This window comes from Adiantum capillus-veneris, chromosome 22, assembly GCF_014529385.1.
Source record: "Adiantum capillus-veneris isolate H3 chromosome 22, ASM1452938v2, whole genome shotgun sequence".
NCBI lineage: Eukaryota > Viridiplantae > Streptophyta > Polypodiopsida > Polypodiales > Pteridaceae > Adiantum > Adiantum capillus-veneris.
In genome coordinates, this window is record NC_140952.1 from 117,916,378 (window position 1) to 117,931,918 (window position 15,541).

Genomic DNA, 15,541 nt, shown 5'->3' on the forward strand with positions numbered 1-15,541 from the left:
TTCTCTTTCACCGGCAGAGCAAGCGAGCCTAGACGCAGAGGTAGAGCGCTTGCAAGCGACTTCGGTCATCTGCAAGATTCTCGGCACCCGACCTAGCAGAGGAGAGCTGCGAGACCTTCTCCAGGCCCGCCTTCTCGTAGAGGTGGGCAAGATCTTGGATGTGCAGATTCTCGGACGGGGTTACTATCAAATCGAGTTTGAGACCTCCGAGATGGCATCCAAGGTCATAGCTATGAGTCCATTGGCCATCCGAGCATCACACGCCCACTTTCGACAGTGGCGACATGGTTTTGACTCGGCTTCGGATGTACTAGTAGAAGAGGCAGACATCCCCATCTCAGTCTGCTTTCCGGGTTTACAGAGGGAGTACTTACCACTTCTTTCTAGGATCGGCTCCGTCATAGGGATTGTCCTGGAGACACCTCGTATGGAAGCATCAGTAGCTGCCAAGGCGACACGCATCCCCTCAGTTCGAGTTTTGGTTCGAGATACCCACACGCTCCCGAAGGTTATCCTTTTGCCTCGGGTGAGTGGGGGTTGGTTTAGACAGAGTGTGGAGTACTCAGGCCTCTCGAACCAGTGCTTCATTTGCCAACAGATGGGCCATCTAGTGAAGGCCTGTCCACGAAGGAGGCCGCGACTTGCACCACAGCCTCAGTCCCAGCCTGACAGGGCTGGCCCGCAGCCACAGTCAGCAGCACAACGCACACATACAGAGCCACCCTCCGAGCCTAGGGCTCTAGCGGAGGAGGGGTGGCAGCAGGCCCATGGCCGACGATGCCAGGGGCCAGAGAGTCACCCTGGTACTCAGAGTGGCCCTCAGGTGTCTACTCAGCAGTAGTGGGTTCTCACGGGGAACCGCTTTGGTTCTCTTAAGCAGGAGGAGATACCTTCGCCAGCCTCCACCTCCGCTTCACCATCGACAGCTGCTCCCCCCCCCAGAGTTCCCCCCCTCTTCCTCATCCTCCCCCCAGCCTTCTGCTCCCGTCGCCTCTCCACCTCGTCCCTCTACCTCTGTCGCCCCATCCCGCGCCTCTTCTCCTCCGCTTCCCCCAGCTCCTTCTCCCCCCCCTCCTGCTCCAGTTTCCCAGTCGACTCAGGGGACAGGTCCCTCTGCGGCGGCTAGGAGATCTCTTGGCAGTGCCTTTGCCACGAGTTGTCGCCTAGCAAGAGAGGGTCAGCCCTTTTGTGGCCCCCTTTGCAGATTCATACGTCTTCCCTTGTAGCTATCCCTCGTGGTTTGACGAGCATTGACATCCGAAGCCGCTAGGACTTCTTCGACTATGGGTTTACTCATTTTCTCGGCGATTCCGCAGCAGACCATGAGGCAGCCTGCTTTAGGGTCCATGTTTTGTTCCTCACCGCTAGGGGGACAGAGGCCTTGGACTCGGCAGTTGGTTTCTCCTTCCCCTCTGTGGTAGGGCCGAGACAGAGTGGTCCCTCGACTCAGTGGTGGGATGGATGCATACACAGGTCCTAGAGTTCTCTCACCACATGGGAGAACTTGGAGTTACAGATATGCTGCAGACTTTGTGTCCATTGGCCAAGTTTGCGGTGACACCCCCAGACTCAGTAGGATGTAGGAACATTGTGGTGTAGTTCTTTGCTGATACGCAGTGTTTGCCTTGCTATGTATACATTCATGAGGAATCTTGGACAGAGGAGGTTGCTTTACGCACGGCTCGCTCTGCTTGGGCTTGGGCTAGGCAATCACTGCAGTCACGTCTATCCAGAGGACGCTCGGATGCGGATTACTCCCCATCCAAGCTAGCCTCGAAGATAGCTCATCTTGCTGCTGCGGCGGCATCTTTTCTCTCTCGCTCCCCATGAGGATCGTCTCATGGAACATGCAGGGACTAGGTGGGCCCCAGTTTAAGCGTCAGCAGGGCCGATTATGTCAGGAGCTTTAGCGTTGCCTTGTGGAAGGAGAGATTGATCTCCTTATGCTTCAGGAGCACCATCTGTCTGAGAGCCGCATTCGGCGATGTGGTCAGATTTTTCGTGGACGATATGATACCTTTTGGTTAGCTGCTTTTGGACCTCGAGGCATCCAGGGTGGGGTATGTATGACTATTGCAGACTCATTGCAGCAGGCCATTGTGGGCAATGGGATTGTTGTGCCAGGCAAGGCTCAATGGATTACTATGCAGGTTCAGGGTGGCCTTGTGGGCTTCCTGAACATCTATGCGCCCAATGTGGCGATTGCTCGTGCAAAGTTTTGGTCACAGATTGTTGAGTCTTTGCCGTAGGCCGATCATTGGTGTATAGGAGGGTACCTCAACATGTTGGAGGACCCTTCTGACAGGATTGGTGGCAGCCATGCTAGTGTGCATGGAGTCGAGTTGGCAGCTTGGGAGAGGTTGTGTATGACTTTGAGGGTCTCGGATACATGGCAGCACTCTGGTTTTGTGAGGTCCCCAGACAATTGCCTTCTCTAGATCGGACCGTAGAGTGGGAGGAGTGAATCTATCGCGGATAGATCGCTTCTACACTAGTGACCACTTCAGTGACTCCCCCTAGGGGGATCAGTGGGCATCTTGACAAGGACATCCTTCTCAGACCATGCACCAGTGATCCTCACAGTGGCAGACAGGCAGAGGAGTGGGAGCACGATGCTTCGCATCCCAGAGAGGGTCTTGTTGGACTCAGCACTCAAAGAGAGGGTAGAGGCTCTCTGGACAGAGGGCATGGACAGCCAGGTTTCACCTACAGACAGAGTGGCCTCAGGCCTAGCTCAGCTTAGCCACTTTTTTCTTCAAGAGTCTCTTGCTCGCGGGGCTGCAGCGAGAGAGGTGGAGCAGCGTCTCAGACGAGGCATTGCTTCATGCAACATCTTAGACGAGGCATTGCTTCATTACAGAGGATGCAGGAGCAGCATCCAAACAGTCCATGGTTGGAGGAGCAGTCACAGCAGGCTCGACAGGAGCTTGCTAGCACAGAGGAGAGGCGTCATGAGTTTGCCTTTCACCGACAGGCATCTCAGTGGACTCAGGTGGGTGACAGAGTGACTGGTGGGACCTCGGCACTCGCATGCCAAAGTCATTCAGTTGAGGAGGCCCGATGGGTCAGTTGCTTGTGAGCCCGAGGATATGCGTGCAGTTGCTACTGACTTTTACCGTGAGTTACTGCCGGGCTGAGCCTCAGTCAGAGTGGCAGGATGCATGCAGGGAGCAGGTTTGGGCACAGATGCCATGTCTTGTGAGACAGAGGAGATGCACAAGAGGCTTGAGATGCCACTTCAGCTTGAGGAGCTGCACACGGATCTTAGGGCCCTCCCTCGTGGTAGCTGTCCAGGTGACGATGGGTTGACTCCCAGCTTTTTCTTTGAGTACTGGGACTTGCTTGGCCCAGATCTTTGTAGTGATTTTCAGTACATTTTGCACATAGGAGTGATGCCTGACAGCATGAGTGAGGGCCTGATCTACCTCATTCCCAAGGAGGGTGGCTCCTTGGATGAGATTAGACAGCGGTGCCCCATCACCATCCTCAACTCAGCCTACAAAATTCTTGCCAAGGCTCTGAGTTTGAGGATTCAGCCACTTCTAGAGAGCCTTATACATGGGACTCAGACAGGTTTTGTCAAGGAACGCAATATCCTTGACAACATCTTTACTTTTTGGGAGGCTTGTGCCCTGGCACGGCTTCGTGGTGAGGACCTTGTGATTCTTCTTCTCGATTTTGAGAAGGCATACAATAGACTTTCTAGAGGGAACTCTACGCAGGATGGGCTTCTCAGATACTTGGATCAAAGGGTTCAGATTTGTACAGACAGGCTCACAGTCAGGTGCTTTTGGCAGAAGGAGAGGTGAGCGCTTCATGCTCACACGCTCGGTTAGATAGGGTTGTACTCTTGCCCCCTTTATCTTTCTATTCTATGCGGAGGCGATGAGAAGATTTTTGGTGTCTCAGCAAGTTGGTTTACGGGGCTTAGCACTCCCTATTCGGGGAGATGAGCTACTGGACGCTGAGTTTGCCGATGACTCAGCCTTGTACTTAGATGGCCAGGAGGCCAATCTTCACAGATGTGAGCAGGCTTTGGAGACCTTTTTGTTGTGCATCGGGTGCACTGATCAACTGGAGAAAGACAATGGCTTTCTCGGTTGGTAGTGCTCCTGTGCCAGATTGGATGCTAGGAGAGGGTTTTAGGTGGATTCCCCTAGGGACTGCAGTTCAGTACTTGGGTTGTTAGGTTGGTTTGGACTTATCTCCCGAGCAGCAGATTGCTCCTCTTCTCCTGTCCATCAGGAGAAAGCTGTTACATTGGAGCTCAACACGACTTTCAGTGGCAGGTAGAGTAGTAGTTGCCAACCAGGTGTTGTTGGCGACTATGTGGTACATCACTTCCTGCAAGATTTTCTCGAGTTCTTGTATCAGCCAGGTAGAGAGGCTGATCAGGAACTTCCTTTGGTCAGGACGTGACACTCAGATAGCCCGAGCCAAGGTGGCTTGGTCGGTCATCAGGCTTCCTTGTTCTCAGGGAGGGCTTGGCATCACTGATCCACCATAGTAGAGCATAGCCCTTCTTGGGAAGTTCATAGTCAGAGGACTTCTTCCAAGAGAGGAGCCCTGGAAGGAGTTCTTGCTACAGAGGCTTCGTGCTAGAGTGCCTCAGTCAGGAGGCCCTTGGCAACCTTCGACCAGATGGATCTTTACAGAGATGCGCCGAGTTGGTTTGAGCAGGAGACTGGAGGACCACTTCGCTGTGAGTTTGCTTTGATCTTGGGAGCTCTTACGGCGTGGCCTGGAGCAGAGATAGCCGACGTGCACGGAGGAGCGCCTACGGCAGCCCCTCGTCTGGAACCCCATGGTTAGCACTCAGAGAGGCCACTTGGTTGGTAGTCGGCCTCATGTTTCCTGGGGTCCCATGGCAGTAGGTCCAGCGCGCTCTCTAGGTGACTGGCTAGAGTTCACAGGTTTGTGAGAGGAGGTGTAGGGTTTCCAGCTTACAGGGCATGAGAGGGGTGCAGAGCATGTGTCAAGACATCTCAGAGTCAGTTCCAACAGAGTGGCTCACGCCTCTCGAGCCAGTAGCACCCCGGTGGATGGGAGCCCTCACACGACTGGAGGTTCTCATTTCAATTAGGGCCTGCTCAGAGACTGTCCCAGCCCTGTTCTTGGAGCTTCAGGGTGGGGGACGATTACAGCGAGTTGTAGTAGAGGCCCCGCAGGTAGCAGTTTTGTTTCCATAGGATCCGAGTTGAGAGCATATGTGGGAGGACTTGCATCATAGACCCTGACCCAACAGCTCTTGAGACTGGACACTAGAGGCTATGGGATTGGGAGTGTTGTCCAGGCATTAGGCAAAATTTGGACTCACAAAGGGGCCCTTTAAGGAGTTTGACTTTACCTGTCTCTACCAAAACGGGCGCATGGATAGATTTTTGCAAACAAACTCCAAAGTTGGCGGAGGTTTGACAGTTAAAATGTCCTCTTCAAGCTCTATCTACTCATATATAACACGCCATGAGATTCCTCATATTTTAGAAGATTCTTTTTTTGATTCACCTATGATGTGACAACTCTTTCGGAATCTAAGTGAATCAAAAAAAGAATCTTCTAAAATATGAGGAATCTCATGGCGTGCTATATATCAGTAGATAGATCTTGAAGAGGACATTCTAACTGTCAAACCTCCGCCAACTTTGGAGTTTGTTTGCAAAAAATTATCCATGCGCCCGTTTTGGTAGAGAGAGGTAAAGTCAAACTCCTTAAAGGGCCCCTTTGTGAGTCCAAATTTTGCCTAATGCACGAGTATAGTGGGATCCTGGTGAGTGGCTATGGAGGGACCCCTTCTCTTTTGCAGACCACCTAGGAGTCCCCTTCTTTCATTACATTGTTCGGCTTAGACGTCATATACTTGTAGAGAGAGGCCCGCCCAATTGCAGCACGTCATTGGCAGGAGGAGGGCCTCACAGTCAAGTTCTTGGCAACCTTTTGGCAGAGGCTGTGGGACTCTAGACAGCCGAGGCGTGTCACTTTGTTTTAGTGTGGCTGGTTGCACACAGAGCTACAACAGTAGGGAGCTGGCTTGTGCATAGTGGTTCTCGGCCGCATGTGCAGCCTGTGACCAGTTGGTGGAGAGTCAACGTCATTGTCTTTGGGACTGTCCCTCGGCCCAACAGGTGTGGCTACGAGTTCTTCGGTTGATGCCTACTCTCTCCATGGCTAGACAGTACACTTGGAATGCAGCGGCTTGGTCCACTCTCACGGGTCCTACACTTTAGTTTGAGCTATCTTCCACCAGCAGGATGATAGTGATACAGGGGGGGCAACCTACACTCCAGCCTGCTACAGAGCTTACTCCACAGGAGTGGTGCAGTGAGAGAGAGGAGTGTTGGGAGCTCATCAGTGGCTTGACACTTTGGTTCACCTGGCGGCCTGCTGTTTCCACATTGGGCTCGCTTTGTGCCACCAGCAGAGATTGTTCGTGACTTTTGGCTAGAGCTGATCCATACTCTCAGAGGACAGCTAGAGGGACTACAAGGAATCTCCGACCGCACGCGGAGGCGATGCGAGGCTTTCCTTTGACTGTGGAGCCCTGGGCCTTTCTCCACCAGTGTCCAGGGTGTGCTCAGATGGCACTACCGACCACTTGTGTGGCTCTTCCCTCCTCCCATCTCTTGATTTACCCTCATTGTATATATGTTGTTCTTTCATTGGGAGAGTCTCCCCATCATGTTTGTTTTAGCCCTCTCTTGCAGAGGTGGTTGTAGCCCTACGAGCAGTTTTCATTAACTAATAGAAGGATCTTTTTCTTGGAAAAAAAAAAACCAACAATCAAGGAGAGAGCAATTAAACTGCAAGCTCTTCTGTTCCATAAACAACTAGCCTCGCCATCCAAAGCCACTGAAAATTACATTCAGTCCCCGCATCTTGCACAACACTTTGTTTCCCAATGCATTGTCTCAAACATGAGGATAGGGCCACATTACACGGCCATGCATAGACACATATTTCAAAACCCATGCACATGCACACAACCTTCGTTCGGGATGACTCATTTAGGAAGGGGGGAGTAACTGTTGAATCTAGCAGCAGTCAGGACCATTGAGGGGTCCAACGTGTATATATGTACATAATGCGTGTGTTTGTTGTTTTTTTTTTCATTTTTAGAGTTCAATTTCGAACAAATTTGATCAAAATCTGGCATTTTTAGCGTTTTTATCATCCAACCAGCATAATAATAACCAGCCTTAATAATCATGACCACATTTCGCCAGAATCGCATCAAATGGTCATACGACGCCAGAATACGAACGGTTCGACCCATAGATGGTATGCAGATTATATCGGGATCAAAGGTAATGAAAATAATACGTATGTCACGAAAACCTCGGGAAGATATGGGTCAGGTAGGCCAAATTCTAGCTCATTGTTCATTTTCACATTTTGAGAGAGAAGAAGAGAGCTTCTTGACCTAGAGCTAGCTGCCACATTTCTACCCCATACGGACGATTGAAGCCAGCATTTCATACCAGATTTCACAGGTATGTTCCTTATCAAGTAAAGATCAAGTCTATTACCCATGCAAGCGCGAATCATTGCACAAACGGGCGAATGGATCAAATCAAAGTCGGATTGAATCAAATAGGTCAAGGGCCCTTAGAGGCATCATGAAAAAACGTTTTCAGGGACAGAACACATCAATGTGCTCCCCACAATGTCAGGAACAAAGCCATGTGATCAAATCTCAGTTTGGTGGTGGTACTATGATCGCGATCGGTTAACCCTAGTGACCAAAATTGACACAGAATTTGTAGAAAGCCTCCCCTCAACTTCGTCAACAACCTGCAGGTGTCAAAAATCACTTTGGGTTCTATGGTACGATCGCGATCGGTGCCCCCAGATGCAGGTTTTAGAAATTTTGACATGGCCCAGGCTTAGAACTCATGGAGGAGTACACTCTCTTGAATTTTCATAATAAATGCACAAATTTGCTCATAGAATGGGCCAAATTTGTCAAACACACCCGAATCGGGAAATTTGACCTACAACTACCAAAAATTCGACTAAAAATTATGACGGGTGGTTTGAAAGACATACATGTCCGACTAGGAGTCAGCACAGTAGTAGAAAACCCCGAATGGATCTCAGAATCTCCTACAACAACGGAGATGACCATTTCAGTCTCGAGTGATCACACAAGGGAAGAATTTTGCCGAACTAATGTCAAAGACTAAAAGGCGACTCAGAGATGCCCAATTATCCTTTTGGTATCCAAAGAATGCCTTAAAAATGCACAAGTCTGGAAAATCTCCAAAGACGGGGTAAAAAGTGCCTGGCCAAGTCACAACGAGACAGTGGAGTAGGCTGATGATAGCAACACATCATGGAAGTAGTAAAAGCTCAAAAACTAACATCAACTAACTCCAGGCTCCAACCAGAATTCATCAGGAAAAACCAATATGGTTAGACTTAGTAAAATAAGGTCCAAATTTGAAAAAATGCTCTAATTTGTTCATTTTAAGTCCAAACTTGAAAATAAATCATCAGTGGGCTAGGCAGGCATAGGAGACTAAATCCATCTAGTTTTCACCCAAAAAACCCAGGTACTACAATCGCGATCGGTGTACCTCAGCATCAAATTTTGACCAAAACCTAACAGATCTCTTGTGCACATCTTGTTCAAGTCACACATCAAGCTTCAAGCCAATTGGACTTTAAAAACCCATGAAAAATCAAAGTCTAGTCCAAAACTCCCTTGTAACCCAAAATTGGGACTTATAAACTCAAAAGTGGTTCAAATAAAAGACAAATTGGACCAAAATGACCCTCTAGCTATCAGCAAACTAGTCATGTGATCAAATGTTTTTTTGGCCTCTGTAGTACGATCACGATCGGTGTACCTGAGGCTCAGATTTGGCTCAGATTTCAATCAATCATAGCTCTAGTCTTCCTAGTCCCACTAGTGAAATATGGACAATAATGGATGAGATTTGTTCAAGTTATGATCAGTTTTAACTTTTGAACTGCTTTTTACTAAAAGTCTAAATGCTACTCATTGCCAAAGGAAAATCCTGACAGCTTGTGATTCTAATCACACAGAATGCCTCGCCAGAAGTAAGCAAGGCAGTGGACAGCAACACCATATGAAGTGGATGAGTTCTCTACAAACAAAAAAGCTCACATCTCGGATGAAACACTAGCTCAGATCCCTACTCACATTTTCATCGCGAAGTTTAGGGATGCTGATGGTGACATGGTAAAGATGACTATCATGCCACGGGAAATATGGAATATCCACCGAAGGTTGGAGGTCAGTGAATCCATGCGGGCTGTTCATTTGGCAGTTTTTTAGATTGCAGCCATGGGGAACAGACTACATGAGGGCCCACGAGCTCATGGGCTCGATACAATATGATGGGCAAGCAATGCTCACCGACAAGGATGGTTCAAAGGTAATAGTAAAGATCACCAAAGAAATCATCAACGAAGCTTTGCACTTCCTTCCAGGGTAACAAAACTTGCTGGCAAAGACCAAGTCACTGGATAACGAGAAGGCATTTATCAAAGCAAAAGGAAACAAGTACAATTACAGTGACATGATATACGGTGAGTTGGAGTTACCGATGAGATTGATCTCTCAACATTTCAGGGTACAAAAGCCTCCTCGCTACACCGAGCCGATCCTGCACATTGCAGTGGTCATGGCTCTAGAACCTGCTGAAAACAGAACCATCCGATGCGATTATGGTTCTTACATCTTGGAGAACTTGATCGAAGAAAATTTGAAAGGCTCAGCAAAGAACAAAAGCTACATGAGTGCTGGGCCAATGCTAACAAGGATAGCATACCAAGCTTTGGGAATGATTGAAGACCTGCCGGCGGCCAGCTCTCAAACGGCCTTGATTCAGAAAGCAAAGCTGGTTGCTCACTCAGTAAGGACGACCACTAGCGCAACATCATCTCACTCGGCCAAGGCATCCAACAAAAGCTCAAGTGATGAAGAAAAGACGGAAACTGAAGACGAGGGAAACTCTCAAGGGTCAAAAGACAAAGGACCATCTGAATTTGAAGAAAGTGAGGAGGAAGGCACCACCACACCGCTTGAGAAAAGAAAAAGGGAAAGAAGTACAATGCTGCAGTCCGACCTTCAAAAAGTATATGCAGATGCCCAACAGAGAATTGAAGAAAGAAGGACCAAGTTGCGGGCCGACAAAAAGGCAAGGGCTGATGCAACACAACAAACGGAAAAACGAAGATTCGAAAAGGAAAGACAAGCAAGAATAGAAAATGCAGCTCGCATACATGCTGAAAAACAAAGGTTAGAAGCGGAACAGAAGGCTGCAGAAGTGGACGTTTCTGCTCAGTCCACTGAAGGAACAAAGGAGAAAGAAGTGGCTGAAGACACGAACCAAGCAGAGTAACTGAAGAAAGTTCAAAGAGAGAAGAATGTAGAAGCACGACAAGCGGCGGAATGGACTCGCCAAAGAATAGTAAAGGTTTTAAAGAAACGAAAAGCGGACGCGTCTGCTTCACAGCCAAGGGAAGATGCATCTGAAAAAGAGGCATGTACAAGAAGTGGAGAAATCACCACCTCCTCCTCCTCCTTCTCCATCAACCAAAAAACCACCACCTCCTCCTCCACATCTGCACGCAAAGAGTCTGTGCCCCCTCCTGAAGCAATAGGGTACCAAGAAGCCTATCAGTCTATGACTGATTTTGACTACAGAAAAACCTTGCAAGATCTGGAAAAACAGTTCCGATGCAGCACGTGGTGCTAGAAGAAAAGGAAAGGCTGGTACAAGAGACTCAAAACATGCAAAAATCTAGGCAAGAGGAGTTAGAGAGCCTGCGGGCACAACTGGAGCTCGCAACGAAGGAAAGAGACACCGAGCGACAATAGGCTCAATCTCTGATCAAAGACCTGGTGGATGTCAGGACGGAGTTGAAAACCAAGGAAACTGAATGCTAAGCTTTGACATCAAGGATAAAGAAAGGGACAGAGCAGCTTGATTACGAAAGCACAAGGTTCCAGCGGGTTAATAGTTCATACTTCACTGTCAAAAGTACCCTAAAAACCTTGTTGGAAAACCAGGAACCTGCTGGAGCAATGGTCTCCACATCAGACAATGCTACAACAGTGAACACCCTAGCGGCGCTGAAAGAGGATCTAGAGCAAGAATAACTTTAAAGACAGTTGCTCCTCTCGGGAATGATGGCCCAGACGACGGCCAACGAGCAAAAAGTAAAAGAGCTGGAACAGCAACTCGCACAAGCAAGGGCCGAGTTAGAGACTCAGAAGCAGATTAGTGACACGCTGCAAAAAGTAAAAGAGCTAGAACAGCAACTCGCACAAGCAAGGGCCGAGTTAGAGACTCAGAAGCAGATTAGTGACACGCTGCTGAAAGAAAAAGAAGCATTGAGTTCTCAACCGCAAATCAGAATAGAGGAAGCCCAAGTGCAACTGCAACTACTGCCAGGACAAGAAATGCCTGACTTGCCTGAAACATCACACCAAGGAGAACAAGAGCAAGGATCAACATAGGCAAATCTGGAGATAAGAGATGAGCTAACTCAGACCATCAAGGACATGCCAAAGGGACCAGCCAAAGATTACATGATATACGAAAAGAAGATAATGGAGTCAGCGGCCATGGCGTTCTTACAGCCAGAAGAGCAGGTGGAGGGGTTTGGCCATGAGTACCTACCTTTTCCTTTGATATGCCACAAAGCCAGTTTATGGAAGGAAAAAATGCGGCCAACCCTGCCACGAAACAAAGACGGGGATTACAGCTGAAGAAGCACAAATACTCATAGACGACCACCCAAAGTGGAGGCAGAAGTGGCTGGACAAGCGGCCACAGGATCTAGCCAACTACCACAACGCTCCTCAACACATTCAAATAGATCCTACTTTGTGCCCAGTCCCTAGAAGACGCACATGGAAGGAGTTTGCCACATGGAAAGGCTCAAGGTGGCAAAAGCTCAACTACCCAGTCCTGACAGCGCAAAACCCTCCTACAATAGCATATGTAGTCAGCACTCTCAATTCAACAATCACCTTGCTATGGGATATCCCCGATGTAGCTTATCAGATGCTGGTAAAGATAGCCCGGATGATCATCACCTGCATCCAGGTGTTCAAGGACACTGCAGGCGACGATCATCCATGGAACCTGTTCTTGGAAGGGCATAGAGGGATCTGCTGGAATCTTTAAGATTCTCTACCACGACATATTCTGATGGCAATGTGCTCAAGACTAATGTACCTGCCTTCACATTACTTGCAGACGTTTGAAGAGGCCTTCATCACAGGTTTCTTCGAAATCGACTCAAGGATCTTTCATCCTATGGCAAAGGACCTCAAGGCACGGTACATAGCATACCACCACACATTAAGTGAAAACCCTTTCAGACAACATCAAGAAGCCCTGGAGGCTGTACTCTGCACGCGAAGCTTTTCAACAACTCTTGCCTCCTTGGAGCCCCATCAACGACCAAAGATTTGAACATGTGCGAAGACGTGCAAGGATAAGAAAGGGGGGAGTGTTTGGTGGACGAAGCGACGGTTTCCAGAGAAGGAGACACATTTTTGCGGAAAACCCTTGTAACATTCTTTTGTAAGAGAGCATCTCGAAGCCGAGAACTTGTAAAAGAATTTATGATTATTTTTCTGGGAGCATTTGTATATTAGAGAACCAGTTAGAAGTTTAGGAGCTTTTGGCCAGACAAGCCATTTGTAAAAACCTAAACTACAAAGGTCAAGTTTTGTAAGTTTGAACATCATCTTCTTTTATCACAAGTTGGAAGAAACAGTGTACGTATTGAGAGCTCAATCTTGCTCCAATTTGTAATCTTCGCTACTATGGCTACGGTAATCCGAATTCTGATGCGTTTATTGCATTGTGTTCCTCTTGCTTTGCTCTTCCATTCAAGTGTAATCATTCAAGATTCGGTGTAGGTTTTGAACTACGTGTTTGGAGCTTTAAATCGCTGTTTTGAGTCCTTATATGCGTATTTTATGTTGTTTTGACCCTAGGAGAGGCTCTAGGGACCCTAAAACGACCCTTCAAGATCACCTGTTTATTGTTTTCGTTGACTTTGGGATGAACGATCGCGATCTTTGTATCTCTCCAAAATGTTGTGATAGTGATAGGTTCCTGATAGTCCCCTGTAGCTCCCCTTCAAGTTTCGTGTGAATCCGACATGATTTGCATGGTAAACGGGCGTGATGACTGTAGAGATGTGTAGAAGGACATAGGCAGATTACTTGGCTTTAGCGAGTTTGATTTTCTTGTCGAGCTAGTAGTTTCATCTCTTCGAGTTCACTTCATTAGGATTGACACCCTAATGAGTTTCCATGCCTCATCCTGGTCGCTTCCCTTGTATTGATATTTTATGTTGATGCGTGAGAGCTATGCTATGGACGTCTATCCTGGCGACCGGCAAACATCGGTCATGATGAGAGAGTCCATACCGGGACGAAAGCCAGAGACCTCGATAGGAGATCTCGGACTAGCTTCGAGGCGGACGCTCTCAACAAGAGAGAAACTGATCACATCATGCATACTACCTGGGTCAAACAATATGACAAAACACTGCCCCGACGTACGACCATAACATTTAATGAGAGAATCATCAATGGGAGGGTCAGGAGAAATGTGGGGCACACTCGTGTTATCATTCATTGCATTGACAGAGGTAGTGGGTTTTGTGGATTCTTTAGATTCATTCGATTCAAGCTTAGGACATGTTCTTTTTATGTGACCCTTAATGTGACAATGAAAACAACGACCTTCCCTAGAATAAGTGCTTTGCTCTTCCGACGTGATGCCTCCTACAATTCCTTGTGCTACCTTTTCATCTGGAGTAAGCTTAGGTTTAATAATTGTGTTAGCCTTACCCTTAGATTCATTGGAAGAATTCTTTTCTGAGAGACTGTTCGAAGATTGGTTAGAAGAGTTACCATTCTTACCGTTCTGAGAAGTCTGCGAGGTACTTGTGGAAGTCTTGTTCTCCTTAGGCTTTCCCTTGTTGTGCTTCATTTCCTGTGTGAGAGCAATCGCTACCGCCTTGTTGAGATCGATTGGATCGAAGACTTCTACATCGAACTTGATATAGTCATCTAACCCAAAAAGGAATGTCTCTTTGGGTTCATCATCCGATTTTTGTGTTTGGGTACCCAGCTGCAAAACACGATTAGAAAAAGACATAACCGGAATATCATTCTGCTTGAGAGCATGCCAATCGTCCTTCAATCATGCGAGGTATTGAGGTGGCATAAACCGCGCCTTGAGCTTGTCTTGGAAATCAACCCAATTGAAGGAAAGGGGCGTGAATTTGTCGGCTTCCTGTAGGTGCGCGGTTAGCTGTGCCTCTTGCCATGCGTGGTACCAATTGATGGCATCATTGGCAAGGTATATAGCTTCCATCAAAACTTTGCTATTTTCCGTCGTCTTAGTTGTCGCAAAATAAGCATTAAATTGATGCAACCAAGAATGAATAACCATAGCATCCAGCTTATCGTCATACTTATCGAAAGTCAACTTCTCTGTGATTGGATGGTTGGAATCCGCATCGTGGCTTGCACCACTTGAGGAACTCCCACAATCTTTGGGTGGTTCGATCTTTGAGGCTAGCACTTCTCGAAGCAATTCTTGAGTGTGTAGCTCTCTTTGAGCTTCACGCTCGGTCTCCAAAGCCGTGAGTACAACTCATGGCGTAGATGGCGAAGGGGGAGGGTCGAAAAAATCTCTTGGTGGGGAAAAATCTTCGCCGCCTCTCTCATGCTCATCACCTGTAGGCGAAGTATCCATTCCGCTTCGGGTGACGACCATGCACTATGATCTTTGGTTCTTAAGTTCACGAGGAACTTGGGTTCTTGAGGGTCTTGGGTTCTTGGGTTCTTGAGGATCTTGAGGTTTTCTTTCGCTTGGAAATCGCGTTTGAGAAGGATCTTCTCTTCACCCGAGTTCTACTCCTTTCTGCGGGGGCACACCCCTTGGCGGCCTTGCCCTCACATCAAGGTTGCTTTTTCCCACCTCACGGCGATTGGCCGGCCGCTAAGTGCATGGTCCGCTCTCAATGAGTGAAAAGAGACACAAGGGGAGGCTGGACAAGCCCTTCTTTCTTGGGATTCATGTCACTCTTCAACAAAACACGATTAGGAATTGACATGCCCAAGCGAACTTGGGTTCGTGCGACCTCAACAAGCAAAAAACATTTTTTTGGTTCTTGTGGTTCTTGCCTTGAGTGATACAGAACACTGTCAAAGCTCTAATACCAATGTAAGGTGCAGCAGAATGAATGTTTGTGCTTTGCTCAAGATGAGTGCTCCAAACTGTGCTCAAGGTTCCTTTTAGTTCTTATGGAAGGGAGAGCCTTCCGTTCTTAATGGAAAGTGCTATGATCACAAACAAAGTGAATGGACACTATGCGTGTAAGTGTATGAGACTGAGAGATAGAGAGAGAAGAGAGATACGACACCAGAGACGTTGTAAAACCCTCCTCCGAAGGCCCCACTCTCATCGCCGAGAGTGGTCTACTTATTGATTGCACAAAGTGGTACAATGCGGATGCAATGGACTGATGCAAATTG